Raw genomic sequence first — 15,000 nt, 5'->3', positions numbered from 1 at the left:
ATTTACATTTTAAAACTTCTTTTACACTGTCTAAAATAATTCATAAAATAGAATGGTTATTTCACAATGTGTAAAATTCGAGCAAAAGTTTTTTATTAATATTTTCAAGTATTTAGATAATATATAGTTTGTTGTTTAATGTGAACAAGAATTTGACTCTTATATGTCACGTGAAAAATATTTAACGTCTGCTTTAAAAAAAATGTTCCCATAAAGAGACAGGCACCTTGCTCCTGCTGCTGCAAGGGTGTTGCTGCCTGTTAGATATCCATCTACAATGAATATACTTTATTTCCATAACTAAACATGGTTACAGAGATACAAGAGGTTAATCCTGACATTCCTATTCTCATTCATGTGTACAAAGATATGTGTTTAAATACTCATTCAAAATACAAACAAAAGAAAAATAGTAAAACTTCATTTGAGAGGGGAGTGGTTTCTTTTTTTTTTTTTTTCTCCTGCCTCTTAATCATTTCCAGTTTTAAAATATATGAAAAAATTTTGTCCTCATCTTAAAAGCAGATAAATTACTACTAAGTTCATCTGACTCTACTGGAAACCATTTTTTTTTTCCTGACTCACCAACCCGCTCTCTGGAGAACTGCTAATCCCCCACCTTCTCACTTCCCTATATTGAAAGAGACAAAAATTAAGTTCACTACAGGGATTCATTATTCGTTTTGTAATTTACCTTGTGTTCAGTGTCCAGAATCTCACATGGAACCAAGGAAACAAAAATGTTAAGTGTTGAAAATATTTTCAAATGAGTGCATTTCAAATATAAAGAAAAAACAAAAAATAAGAAAACTGGATTTTTTTTTTATCCTACCAAATAACAAAGAAAAATATATCAAAAGAGAAAAATGGATCTACAAATCAAGAAATTTAAGATGAAAAATTTTGGGAAAAAAATATAACTTAGTAAAACTGTTATTTGAAGTTTCCAAAGGCATCGAATGTTACAAACCCATCACTCTCTCTTAATGTGAAGACTGAGGTGGCAAAGTAAAAAAAAAGACAGATAAAGTCCAAACCATTTATGACGAAATGGAAACAAAAAAAACAAAAAAAAATAGAGAAAAAAGGAGGAAATTTTCAAAGCATTATTCATCAAGATTTTAAAAAATGTATATTTCCTTCGTTTTTTTTTTTTTTTACATTATTTTTTTGTCAAAGATGGATAAAAAAAATTCACAATTTCTAATTATTAAGTACTTTGAATGGTCTAGTGGTTTTTATTTTCATGCCTTGGTTTTCTCAAAAACAAAAAAAAAAAAGAAAGGAATGCAACATAAGCATGTTTGTGGCCTTTCCTGCACGACTGATTCAGTATAATGACTGATCAGGTGAGATTATTCACAGAATAGAACTATTACAAAAAGATAAAATATGAAAGAAAAATTCAAGATCTCAAAACCAGCCAAAGATTGCCAATATGAAACATGGCTTTTCATGCTATCCATATAAACTTTAGTTTATAACATTTTGTAATGTTATTTAGTAAGTTAGTTGGATAGTATCTCCCCCACCTTTGAACTGCAAGTACAGCTTGACAACTAGTACTGCCATATTATCATCATTATTATTATTGCTATTATTATCATTATTATTATTAACTAACCCATCATTCTGCCTATTGACATTCACCAGTTACAATCTCCATTCACCTCTTCCTGCCACAGCTCTCTGATAACAATATTCTTCAAAAAAAATGCTGACTCAGAATCAGAAGGCAACCATCTTCAGGTGATAGATTTTTGCCATCTTTTTATCTTTGTCAAAATGCAATGATTCTCCATCCAAAAGAAATATTCCTACTTTTACAGCTTGGATGAAAAAAAAACTATCACAGTACATGAAATACTTCTCAATTTTTTTCTTTTTTTTTGAATTTTGATAATTCTTTTTTTCTAAATCTATTGATCTCTCTCTTTCTTTCTCATATTTTTTCTTTTTACTTCAGCCCAACCAAAGAAAAAAACAATCCTTTTCTTTTTGTTTTATTTCACCTCCTGATCTTCTCTTCACCCACCATCTCCGATAAAAAAAAGTCATCTAGTAAATGATCTTCATGTCATAAGAGACTGATTTCATTCCATATTTGAGTGTACATCCTAATTTCACTTATCTTGGCTACAAGGACATATTTGTGAAGTGAGAGAGAGAAAGAGATAGAAATACAGATAGCAAGAAAGAGAGAGAAAGAGAGAGAGAGAGAGGGACAAAAAGACTGCTGTTGCAGAAAGAGGAGTTGGAGAATATTACTGCCAAAAAATTTTCAAAAAACAAAAGATGGCATTGTAATGCCAAAATCTCGGAATGGTTATTTCCAAGCAAGCCTAAGAATTTCTGAAAAGTCATATGCCTCAAGATTTTATCGTTTGTTCATTTTTATGCTCTTTTTGTGAATTATTGTATAGAAACTTTAGTCAATGTTTTTTTTTTCTCTCAGAAAGTCTTATTTATGATCATTATAATCTAATATCATAAATACTGACTATTTCTATTAGTATCATCAACACCATCATAATCATTATTATCATATTTACATTCATTAATCAGTGTCATCCATAATTAACACGGTAAAAATATTTCATTTAGCTTATCTTTATTTCATAATATAAAGGAAACAGTATAAAAATGCCTTTCATTTCATTTGGAGAACTATAAAGAACAAAAATTATTGTTCTTGTTGTTTTTTTTTATTAACTCAGTGAAAGTAGGCCTTTCAGCTAGCTAAACTATAAATGTAAGTTCTAATGTGCGTGTGTGTATGTGTATGTATGTATGTATGTATGTATGTATGTATATATATATATATATATATATATATATATATATATATATATATATATATATATATATATATATATATATATATATAGTGTATGTGTGTGTGACTTTTTGAATGCATACATGAATGTATGTATCATATGTATATCATCACAAGTGAGATTATCCCAAAAGGTGCTAACCCATGTATCCATGCTTAAATATACTTTAAGATGTGTAGTAGATTAATGGATACATGCAAGTTCTTACTGAAATTGAATAAGCTTTGTGTTTCATCATTTTTTCTTTGTATTATTTGTTCATTATTTTTCCCTCTTTTCGCCAAAGATAAACTCCATGTTGCATCAGACCATTTATCTCCCCTGTCAAGACTCCTTTTAGAACTCTTGCAGATTAACCATTCCAAATTCTCAGAATTTTTCTAACCAGCAGCATCACCATCATTGCCATCAAAATCAATTCTCATACTCTTCACTAATAATGAACAAAAAGAAATCATTTTTGGTTGGAGAAATTTAACTACATATCATTTTTCTGATCATTCGACATTTGGTTTTCATTGTTTTTTTCTGTTTTTTTTTTTTTACTGTGTTCTTAAAATTCAAGAATCATGATTGTTTTTGAACAAATGATTCGAAAGTTCACTAGTAAATTTCCAAAAGGCAATCACATGTTTATTCCAACATGCTGTTGTGATTTATATAACCTTTCATGTTTAAAACAAATAAAACTGGTTAGCTTTGGAATGTTTACTGTTAGATTAATAAAGAAATAATTTTCTTACATATTGAATGTAACAACTAGTTATACATTAAATTTAATAAGACACACTTTTGACATATATCAGGATTACTTGACCTTATTAATATCAGTTCAACAAATGATTTGATTATATGTATATCATAAATATACATTTTAACATTTGACCCCAATTTTAATTTTTATGAAAATATACAATATTCACTCCTACAAATCCACATACCAAGTTAAAATATTTATGTGCATACATATGAATTTATATGTGTTTATTAAAAGTATTATATATGCATATAAAAACAGAAATGTAAGTGTGACCATATAATACAAGCTTATTTTTTATATGTGTGAAAATTTACAATTTTTAATATAATTCCTAGCGAGTCTAATAAAGTCACAAAAAAAAGTGTCAATTTTTACTAAGAAATTCACAATTATGATTGTTTTTTTTTTTTCATATATGATATTAACTTTTAAAAAATTAAGTTTACCTTTCTATTAAAAACTCAAAAACAATGTTAACGTTGTCCTACTTCTTTTTTAATGTGACTTTATACCTTCAAAAAGGCAACTTTTATTTTTTAATTTCTCAATTAACTGTAGTCCTGTTAATAATACTTTAGCAAAAAGTATTTGAGGTTTGTTTTCATGCCAGAAAGCATTTGGAAATGGATTCACTCTTAATTTTGGATTCAAGGTAGTTGTCCTTTTTCTCCTAGATTGGATGCCAACTAAAACTAAATGACCCAATCTGTCCTGATAGTCTCAATAAGTGTGTATAGACAGATAAATATTTATACCGATATTCATTTGAAGTAGTCAGTTTTGCTATGTGTTAAAATTTAACACTAATCACATGCAATTGACTGAGCAAAAACACAGTAATCAAGACAAAACATATCACATATTGGCACCAAAATCTTCACAGGGCCAACCTATAAATCCAAGCATTTTTCATTGAGATCAAGAGGAAAAATTAGTTTAAGGTTAATGCGACTGTTTTAACTTGAGGTAAATTATTATATAATACAAAAAGAAATTACCTAAAGTTGAAATTTCTTTATCTATTTTGTTCTATTACTATCACTATATTTGTTGTGTTCAGTTTTGTTGAAGATACCTATGAATAACTAATTAAAATATTAAAACAACTAAGTTTTGTTTTTCAATATAAACAATAACTATCCAGGTACCCGGGATTATTAGATTTAAAAATTCTAAGGAAAATAAATGAGCAATCATATTTATATTTGATAATATCCTTAGTTTAAATGATTTAAAAGTTCCCTTTTCTTTCAACTTTTCAAGTTTGTATTTTTTAGCAACTGAAAGAAATAACTCTTTCTTCATATCTCTTTTATACATGCCAGTACTAAGTTCAAAGTTCAATTAGATACTAAAAGAAAAGAAGACAAGTTATAATCTATTTGATTCATAATATATACTAATAAATAATCATTAATTTGCAGTATACCTAGGCTAGTTTCAGTGTGTTTATACAGGAATTTGAAAGTTAAACATAAGGTGTATGTTATCAACTAAAATTCAGGTATTCAATTTGAAACAGCTTAGACGATACTGATTACTGATTGGCTTTAAGCTTTATTTCCATTGATTGTACATCTTAATTTTAAATGAAAGGAAAATCTTTGATAAAAATTATTTTCTTATATTAAAAAGTAGTAGAGCCAATTTTTTAACTCAGTGCTTACCATATTTTTCGTTTTATTTATTTTTGTAAAGATTTTGTCCGGGAAGGAATGAACAAAAATTTCTTTTCTCTTTTATGAGAAAAATAAACAGCCGATATTATAAAAATAATGTAAGTTTATGAAAGGTTAATTAATTGTATTTTTCCATATGTTTTTGGTAGAAATAAATCAGCAATATCATTACTAATATTTTATCTTAAGAATTTATAAAAGTCAATAGCAATAATCAAGCACAATGGAGAGACATAAATAATTTTTGCATCAAAGCTTTTTTGTTCTATGTGAAAAACAGATTACTAAGAAATAATAAAGATAACATTTTCTTAAATTTCTGAATTGTACTCACATAGTGAATGTTTTTCTTTTAAAGTTGATATTTATCTCCATAATTATAACTGTTGCTTATATAGTCATAAAAGATGATTTATTAACTAATAAATGTAAATGCATTTATACTGTCTAAATCATTTTAAACTTTCTAAAATCATACCTATAAACAAAACAAGTTTTCAAAGGATATTTCTAATACTTTTCTATTATTTTGTTTATAAAATGAATTCATTTTTTAAAACTTTAATTTAGATTTGACAAGACCAAAAATATTAGGTACTAGTGATATTTTCCAATCATAACGTGATATCTATTACACTACATGAAGAACCCAACTTTATATGTAAGTAGATAATGGTGAGAGAGGGGCTTCAATTCGTGATATACATTTTCCTGTTATAAGATATATCCACAATAATGTCATCCTAGCTTCATTAAGTGTTTGAGGTTTCTCAGTATCACATACTTTCTACTAGATGACTCAGCTTGAGTTGATCAAACATATATATTGTCAGTTTTGCATTATGACTTCTCCTGACATGTTTTTTTTTTTCAAGAATGTTATAATCTCAAAACATTTTTATTTTACAATAGTTCCATATCATGTTTTTAATTATATTGTGCCAAAAAAAAAAAAGACTTGTGTGCTTCCACCCTCACCACAAAGAAAATCATATTCATTACATTTTAATTTTTTCAACTGGTAACTAACATACAGTCTTGTTCTTTTCTAATTGTCTCTGAAATGGTTGTGAAAATTACTGTCATTCTGTTTTTTGTTCTTTTCATTCCTGATTTTTTTCTGGATAATTTTACTTTATAGTTTTATTATCAAGATTTTTCTTTTTTGACACATTGAGGTATTTAATGGCAGCAGTTCAGGCTCTAGTATTAAGTTTTGGATGCATTGGTCAAAGGAAAAACTGATTATAAACTGTTTGTGTTCTGTTGTTGATGTTCACTAAACAAGTGAATCTTGTGCATTATAACCTCAACAAAAGGTGATAAAGTTGAGGTGTGAAACACTTTTCACATTCCGGTATGTAGATAGACTTAACCTAAGACCATTATTTTATTCTGCTTTAGTCTGGAATGTATTGCCTGTACACTCAATGATTTATCCCTGAAACATACTATTTTCCTCCTTCTCTTATAGTCCTCAACAACCTTTTAAAGTCATCTGGTTTACTCTCTTGACTGAAGAATGTTTCTTTGAGATTCTTTTCAAACTGTAAGATGATTGTTAAGTATCATGCAGAAAAACTAAAATAATCTAATATGGGAATTGGAAGTTTGGAAATTGACAGAATCGTTTATTACTGATTCCAAAATTTGGTATATTCTTTTTGGTTTAACAATATTTTACTAGAGAATACTTTTTTTTGTTTTTGTATTTGTTTGTTTTTGTTTGTCTTGGTTTGATTCAAGTAACAATTTTCTGCCCAAATCATAAGAACACATTTAACTTTAAAGAGAAATATTTTAAATACAAGGTGATTATGAGTTTATGATTTGAATGGTTTGGGCTTGTGATTTTTAAAAGAAAAATGTGAAAAAAATATAAACAAATATAAAGATAAATACAAACAAAAAATTCTAGCATAAAACATATGAATAAAAGAATTACCTGGTTCTTTATGAAGACTCCCAATGTTTGAGTTCCACACAGGGATATTTATCAAACTTTCCATGTCCACATAACCAACCCTGAAAGAAAAGTTTAAGAAATATTCTAAAACTAAACATCAAAAAATGTTATGTGAATTTCAGAACATAAACTTCCCATAGGAAAAAGCATTTCACTTTTCTGTTTAAATCGAGGATTAAAATCATACAAAATAAATTTGATTGAAGAAAATGAATAGCTTTTACTTTCGTTTTTTTTTTTTTTCACTTTTTTAAAACAATGTTTCGTTCAAATGTTTCTATCTTAAAACTATCTTCATACTACTGTTCTAGATAAAGTTGAGTCTTCATCATTTGTGGCCTGTTCTTTCTGTCTTAAAAAGGAGTTGATGGATTAACAGTTACTACAGTGGAACAGTATTTACAACAAATGAAGCATGTGGGTGGGCATCCCATGAACACCGGTGATAATAATATATTTAGTTCTTATGTGATGGTTGTTTTTGTTTAAATATATAATAATGAACAAGACAACACACTGGTGCCCACCTTTCACGTACATCATTTGCCATTTTTTTATAATCTAAATAAATTGACTTAAAGTCTCTTATTTAATCTGACTATAAGAATCTGTTTTTAAACTATTTTAAACCTTGAATATTATCTTTTATAAAGTTGAAAATATTTATTTCAATTTCATTCCAAAACATTTTGAGGTGACAGTACCTCAGAGAAAATTATTTTCCCTTTTGTTTTGATTATATTTATCAAAATATTTCCAGGAACCATCATTGATTGTATTTTGATTCACCAGTTTTATTTTTTCCCCTTATTTTCATCTCTTTACTTAAGACTGGCAGTTCTGAGTGTAGCCCAGTAGTCAAATAGTGGACAGATAGATCTGAAGTTGATTGTTCTATCTCAAATACCAGTTTGATGAAAGTCATTACAACATGCTCACCTAAGATTAATCTCAGAATTATCACCAGTCATACATACATACATATATATATATATATATATATATATATATATATATATATATATATATATATATATATATATATATATATATATTGTATCTTGGACTTGTAAAAGTTACAATTACCACATGATTTTTAATAACTGTTACTAAGTGATGTTAGCTACGGCACTGTTATTGTAGACAGACATTTGCCAATTGAGGCTTTCTATTTTGTGAGACTTTTTCTACCTGCATTTACTTTGTTCAAAGATGGAGATGACATTGTAAGATGTTAGGTGTGAGACAGGCTCCAAATAATGACACATCAAAATAACTTAGACCCACCTCTTTACCTGTTTACTTGCTCGATTTTGCTCATGTGGTCTTTGGAATATTCTGGAATGCTGCTTGAAGGATTGGCTGTGCTCTATTGAAATACACTTGGCGGAAGAGCAACACTCTCCAAAAAGCGCATATCGTTGAAAGATTACTTTTGTATAGAGATTTTTAAGACAAATATAAAAAAAATGAAAATATTAAAAAAAAAATTTTTTTTAATCCAGTAAAATCATTGCCATTACTTGCCTGTATGATAAACATTTAAAAAATTATATCTACAAAAAAGAAATAATAAAATTTCCCTTCCCACTAAAAAAAAGTATATATAAAGAAAAAATAGTAATAATAAGAAATAAACCCAGAAAAAATAAAATGTAAAACAAAAAAAAGCAGGTGTTTGGTATTGTTGTTCGATTGTTACCTAATTCTGTTGTTCATGTTGTTATTGTTGTTGTTGTTTCCGAAATTTTTGTTGTGTCGGAAACTAAATTCACAACTCTCTGTCAATCTGAAGTTTTCACTTACTTGTGTGACAAAATATGTTTTTTCAGTGGGATTTCAGTTTGGTTCCTTTTTTAACAATAAAAGCAATGATGTGAGGACTTTATTTTTTCAATAGTTTTTCCTTAAGTGAAGTCAAAAGAAGATATATGCACGTTTATACGTGTTTTTATTTGCTAGTTTGTTGTGTGTTATTCACATTTCCAGAACTTTCTTTGTTATTCTATAGCGTATATTGGTTCAATGTTGTTCACCCAAAATTTAAAACAAAAAAATTCCTTTTTTCCTTCACCAGGCGGCCATATTATTACATCACTATCCAGGCAAACCTTCTCCCAACCTTTATTCTTCCTTCTCTGTTGTCTCATCTATATTTCTTGTGGGTCTACGTTGTCTTAGTCTTTACATGTGTCAGTATTATGTGTCATTTTATCATATTTTTTTTAATATAATCTCTCAGACACTGCTCGGCACTCATTTTTTTTTTTTTTTGTTCTTAACGAACTCCCTTTAACTTTTTGTCTAACAAATAGATGGTCAGTTTTATTTTTACTTTTATTCAAACCAAGTGTTTGGTTTAGTTGTCTTGGAAGCCTTGCAATTGTCTGAAAAAAATCTGCTATTTGAAAATAACCTTTTCAACTACAACTGTGTATATAATATCTGTCGTCCCTTATTCTATTTTTTTGGTTGTTGTAGTAAGAGCTACAAAAGTGCCATGCTAAGTCATGTGGGTTTTTTTTAATCATTTACATCCATTCTATTGCACCTTTGTGGTGAGGGAATAGCATTCCAACATACTAATATCCTCCCTATTCTTTTTGTTCCTTCTTTTTAAATTTATATTAAATATGAGGTTGACTTTATATTCTGTGACAATGTAATGTCATTGAGATTATTATATTTCAGATTTAAGAAAAAACAAAAAAAAAAAGTTGAATATTATGAAAGAGACTGAACATAGAAATCTTTAAGTCTATAAGGTTTTGTTGCTTTTCTTGAAGAGACATTAATGAAGTGACAAAAGTATGTTGTCTCTTGAACGTTTCAACACTGTTTATCAATAGAAAAAAAAAAACTCCAAACAAGTTTGATTTCCTCCTAGCTTTACTTAAACTAAATAGAAATAATACCAGCAATAAACATTTTGTAACCAGATGAGCAAATGATCTGAAATTTAGCAAAATAGGAATTTATAAATTTTTTAATTCCGGCATAAAAATTATTGTTGTTTATATGTTATCCTCTCTCTCTCTCTCTCTCTCTCTCTCTCTCTCTCTCTCTCTCTCTCTCTCTCTCTCTCTCTCTCTCTCTCTCTCTCTCTCTCTATTTCCTCTTGATCTCATTAGATTTCAGAATGTTATGGTTTTAAGAAGCAGACAAAAACAAAACAAAAAAACTGATTTTCAATACATTTTTGTGAATTATTATGTTTCTTTTTATCAAATAAACATTGCCTCAAATGAATAGATTGTTGCCATCCAAGCCTCTACTCTCCACCCCTGCCCCACCACTTAATTACTCTCCTCTTCCCTACTGCCTACACAGTAAAAAAAGGGGAATAAATCTTATGCATTTGGCAATAATAAATATGTTCTTGGTCATCGATGGTATGCTGTCTGGTTACTTACACTTACATGGCATGAGGAAACATCTACAAAAGCACGGTATACTTATCACCCTAACATTGTTCTAAATACTATCATCATCATCATCATCATCATCATCATCATCATATATTTAGTATTTCCATTACATCTTATCATTATCCCTAGTGGAATATATGTCTTCTGGGGATATAAAAAAGACAAAACTTTTTGATTGGGATTTTGTCACAGTTTGTGTCATTCCTGATGTGTTCTTTGATCATCACGGCCCATTCTCCCCCTCTGCATTTCTTATCATTAATATAATTACTACTATCGTCGTCATCATCATCATCATCATGATTATTGTTCTTATTTAAAATTTGATTCCCTTAAGCTCAAAGAGTATTGGTGCTATCAGGTGCTATTAGAAACTGGGGAGATTTTTCTTCTATACAAAAAAAAAAAATTAATTAAACAATAAGAAAATAAAGGAAAAAAAATAACCAATGGATGAAAAAATTTTTAATTCAAATGAACCCTTAATTTTATTTTTTATTTATTTTTGTTTTTATTTTATTTTTTGCTGTCATTTTTGAAGTGATGCATCCATTTTTTTGAGATATTTTTAATCAGAATATCCCCGGAGAATCACAGTTAATCATGATTATTCCTGCTGTTACATTCCAATTATAAAACAGGGTGAAGGTTGCACATAAGATAATGCTATTGTCCCAAAAATAAGCCAACAATAACAATGATAATAAACACCTTTTAAAACAAATAAAACTGCAAAACAATCCTCTACCCCCAAACGCACATAAGCAGACAGTGACAAATAAAACGGAAGAAATGTATTTTCTAATTGTTGCTAGCCTCCCACCGCCTTCTCTCGCTTCTTTGAAATCTGTCCCAAAAATACAAATTCTTTTTCTGTTTCCTATTCCTGTCTTCCACTACCGTTTCTAACACCAGGCAGCAACACTGTTTTATTTCTTACCAACCAGTACAGTTCCTGGATGTCCTTTAGAGAAAGAAAATTATCCCATTTTTTTTAAGTAAAAAATATTATTTATAGGCTGGAGTGAGGAATTTTAATAACTGGTGGACATTCTCACTTTCATCTATAAAAAATGTTTAAATATTATATAGCTACATGCATATGAAATCAAATTAGTGTTGATGAAACAAAAATGAATGATTATATATTATTGCATTTTAATAGAAATAAGTAAAAGGCACAAAAAAAACAATACAAATTAAGAAATATTTCATTTATATCATTTTTATTTACTTTAATTTAAATCTGAATGTTTATGGTAGTTGGATGAATTACCACATTAAATAGTATCATTCTCAATTTTAATTCATACTTTCTGTCACCATTGTACCAACCGACACACGTACACACCTCTGTGCCACATTTGCTGTCCACTTTGGTAGCAGACAAATTCTGGTCTAATTTTTTTTTTTTTTTTTTTTGTACAAAGATATTTTTAAAGGCATAGTAAGCAGATATACTGTTTTCTAATTTAATCCACATCAGACAATTTATCTTTTTGTTTTATATGAAAAATACATTTTCAGTTTTTCATCACAATTAAACTATAGGAATGTTTTTGTTTATTATTCTTGATTTTAGACTTCCTATGCTCCATTATTCATCTTCATCCCTTCTATCAATGATTATACACTCTTACCAAACTGATTCTGTAACATAATGTCACCGATTTCCATTCATTGCTAATTTATATTTTAAACAAAAGTTTCTTTTAAGCTAGTCTTGAAGACTGTTTTAACAAAAAGAAACAAAAGATTACACACTTTGAAAAATAAGTAATTTTGAGAAAAATACTTCCAAAGAAGAATCTAAAATTAAAAAGAAGAAGAAATTATTTCCTTTCATGTGGTTGTGAATTCTGTTCATTTACAGAAATTCTCAGTTTAACAAAACAAGAGAATAGATGTGAAAAAAATTATCTCTAGATTATCATTGTACATGTCTATAAATGACGGCCACTTATAAAAGTGCAATATTTTTTCTATGTTATCAAGTTTATTAAAAAAAAAAAAGAATTAAAAAGACATTTTCTTTAAAAACAAAAAAAGGCAAAAATAAGGGAAGATATCAGTCTTCCTTTCTCATATTTTTTACCTTTTCTTTGTGTGAGAAATTAAAAAAAAAAACGTTTTTTTCTTCAAATTACCTCTTCCTTTTCATCAGTATAATAAGAAAAATGCTCATTTTTGTTTTACTATTACTATTAGTGGCATGTACTGCTTTGATAATTGTGGTCCCTGTTTATTATTATTGTTGCCATAATGATGAAAACGTGATGGGCTCTCGCCGTAATAATGAAAAAAAATATTACAATGGACATTGATTACCAGTAAGAGAAAGAGTTAGGTCATTGTAAATGGAAAGATGTTTTCTAAAATTCGGCAAAAACAAACAAAAAACTACTTCAGTTGTTTAGATGTTTTATAGATAATAATCAGACTAAAAGGATGACTTATTCCTTTAAAATATGTAAAAAAGGTGATGTTATTTTCATCACACTATTCAATAATGATTATAAATCAGTCTAATATTTACTACTTAATTGAGCGAAACATGTAGAAAACCATGAAAATAACATTAATATTACAACCTAGTCTTGGTCAGTCTCTAGAACAATGCTCATACATGGAAAAGAGGCGATTTATTAGACTTAACTATTGAGATCCATTTCCCTAACAATGATTGTTTTTGGTTATCTTTTTAGGTCTAAATGCTCCATCTGTCTGTACTCTACATGTCATCTAATCTAAGTTTTAAATTGAATACATTTCAAATATCTTTTATCTTATGTGATCTCAATCAACTATCTGATCCTGTGGTCATTTCATGTCAATTATCCTCCATAATTACCTTCTAAAAATATATTCTGCCATTTAATATGTTATTCTTTTCTCTGACTTACAATGTTATCGGTTTGATCTTTAAAAACACCATGATCACTTTTGATTAAAAAAAAAAAGCAACCCTCTTCTTTACATTGAAGTATTTTAGAGATGATTTGGCACTTCTCTCAGACTCTTCCAAGATATTTTCAATTTGTTTTTCTGATAATAAGTATATCTTTAGCAATAGATTATTTTAGCAAATGATTTACTCATTTTCTCATGTTTGTTGTTGAGCATAGTATAAGACCTGCCGATCTGCATACTTAGCCAGATAACCAGGAAATAAATATTCTGCGTATTAAAATAAAATGTGAAATATCATTCTTAAATTGAAGAAAAACTCTTGATAATTATTTCCAAAGCCAATGCATCTGAGAATGAAAATTATTCAAAATCGAATTTAGATTCAATATGTTTTAGGTAGAAAATGAAGAACAAACCAGATTTCCTTCGAAATATTATCTTTCAATATACTAGCCGAGATTATAAAAGATTAACTTAGGATTGTGGTTGATCTATGAATTATCTTTGCTTTTTGTTTTGCTGCAGACTATTACATTAGTTCATATGTTTCTAAGCTTTCATGTTGATTTTTAAATCAAGCAAAGTTGAACATGTATAATCATAAAAAAATATGATGCTTAGATGTTTATCTCAAATTATTATTTTATTTTACTTTACTGTTATCTTCATTACTGCTGCAGTGATCAGGATCATCTTAAGGTATCTGTACTCAAGTTCAGCAAATTCATAACATCTTCTGGAATTTGCTTTATTGCTAAAGTTTTTATCTTAATAATCAAAGTATTGCACCCTAGACGTGCTATAATGAAAAACACAAAAATAAACTATGTTAAAAATAGTAAATTATATTTCTCCTGGTCTGCTTGCCAATCATTTTCAGGTGAATATCTTGTCATCACATGAAAAAATTAATATGAAATCGTTCAATGTTTTTCAGTATGTTAAATGCACTGAAGAGATTAACGAATTTTGTATAGCAAAGTAAACAAGAACAAATATGATACTCGTAAGTATCACAAAAAGAAAAGTTAATTGGATAATGAATTTCCTAAAAATTTCAGTTGAAACCCTATCATCTTGGATTTTTGTTTACTTATCAATTCAAACTAGATTTAAAATTAGTACATTTAAATAAATGAAGCTGTTAATGTCAAATTAAAGTTTAAAAATTAAACATATACATAAGAATATTTCTTGTTTTCAAAGTTAAATGATGTTGACTTTCATTCTAATTTATTGGTTAAAATTCCGTATCTGAAGATATTTCAGTTTTCATTTCCCTAAACCTATTTTCAATATTGCATGATCTTAATCACGAATACGATATTAAAGCTTTATTTACAATATTGTTAAATAAATCATATTGTTGTAGTCGTCCGAGAATTGCCCAATGTGCCTTTTTTCATGATTATTATCACCA

At 28.1% G+C, this 15,000-nt stretch overlaps 1 protein-coding gene and 1 long non-coding RNA gene across 8 annotated transcripts in view; one reads left to right on the top strand and one right to left on the bottom strand.

Annotated features, from left to right (window-relative positions):
• The window catches only part of LOC145245799 (uncharacterized), a 445,127-nt gene extending 443,723 nt beyond the window's left edge, over positions 1-1,404 (top strand). For all 4 annotated transcript variants that reach the window (XM_080107444.1, XM_080107442.1, XM_080107443.1 and 1 more), the window contains one exon: positions 1-1,404. This exon is cut by the window's left edge and continues 1,532 nt beyond it. The gene's annotated coding sequence lies outside the window, so the exon portion shown is untranslated.
• LOC145245801 (uncharacterized) overlaps positions 1-15,000 on the bottom strand; it is a 454,171-nt gene that overhangs the window by 381,402 nt on the left and 57,769 nt on the right. For all 4 annotated transcript variants that reach the window (XR_013863038.1, XR_013863035.1, XR_013863036.1 and 1 more), the window contains one exon: positions 7,222-7,301. This is a non-coding gene — a long non-coding RNA (uncharacterized LOC145245801). The remainder of the gene's footprint in view (positions 1-7,221; positions 7,302-15,000) is intronic.

This window comes from Euprymna scolopes, chromosome 23, assembly GCF_053919585.1.
Source record: "Euprymna scolopes isolate OS-2025 chromosome 23, ASM5391958v1, whole genome shotgun sequence".
Classification (NCBI taxonomy): Eukaryota; Metazoa; Mollusca; class Cephalopoda; order Sepiida; family Sepiolidae; genus Euprymna; species Euprymna scolopes.
The sequence above is the reverse complement of the archived record's forward strand: the minus strand, read 5'-3'. Positions and strand labels throughout refer to the sequence as shown.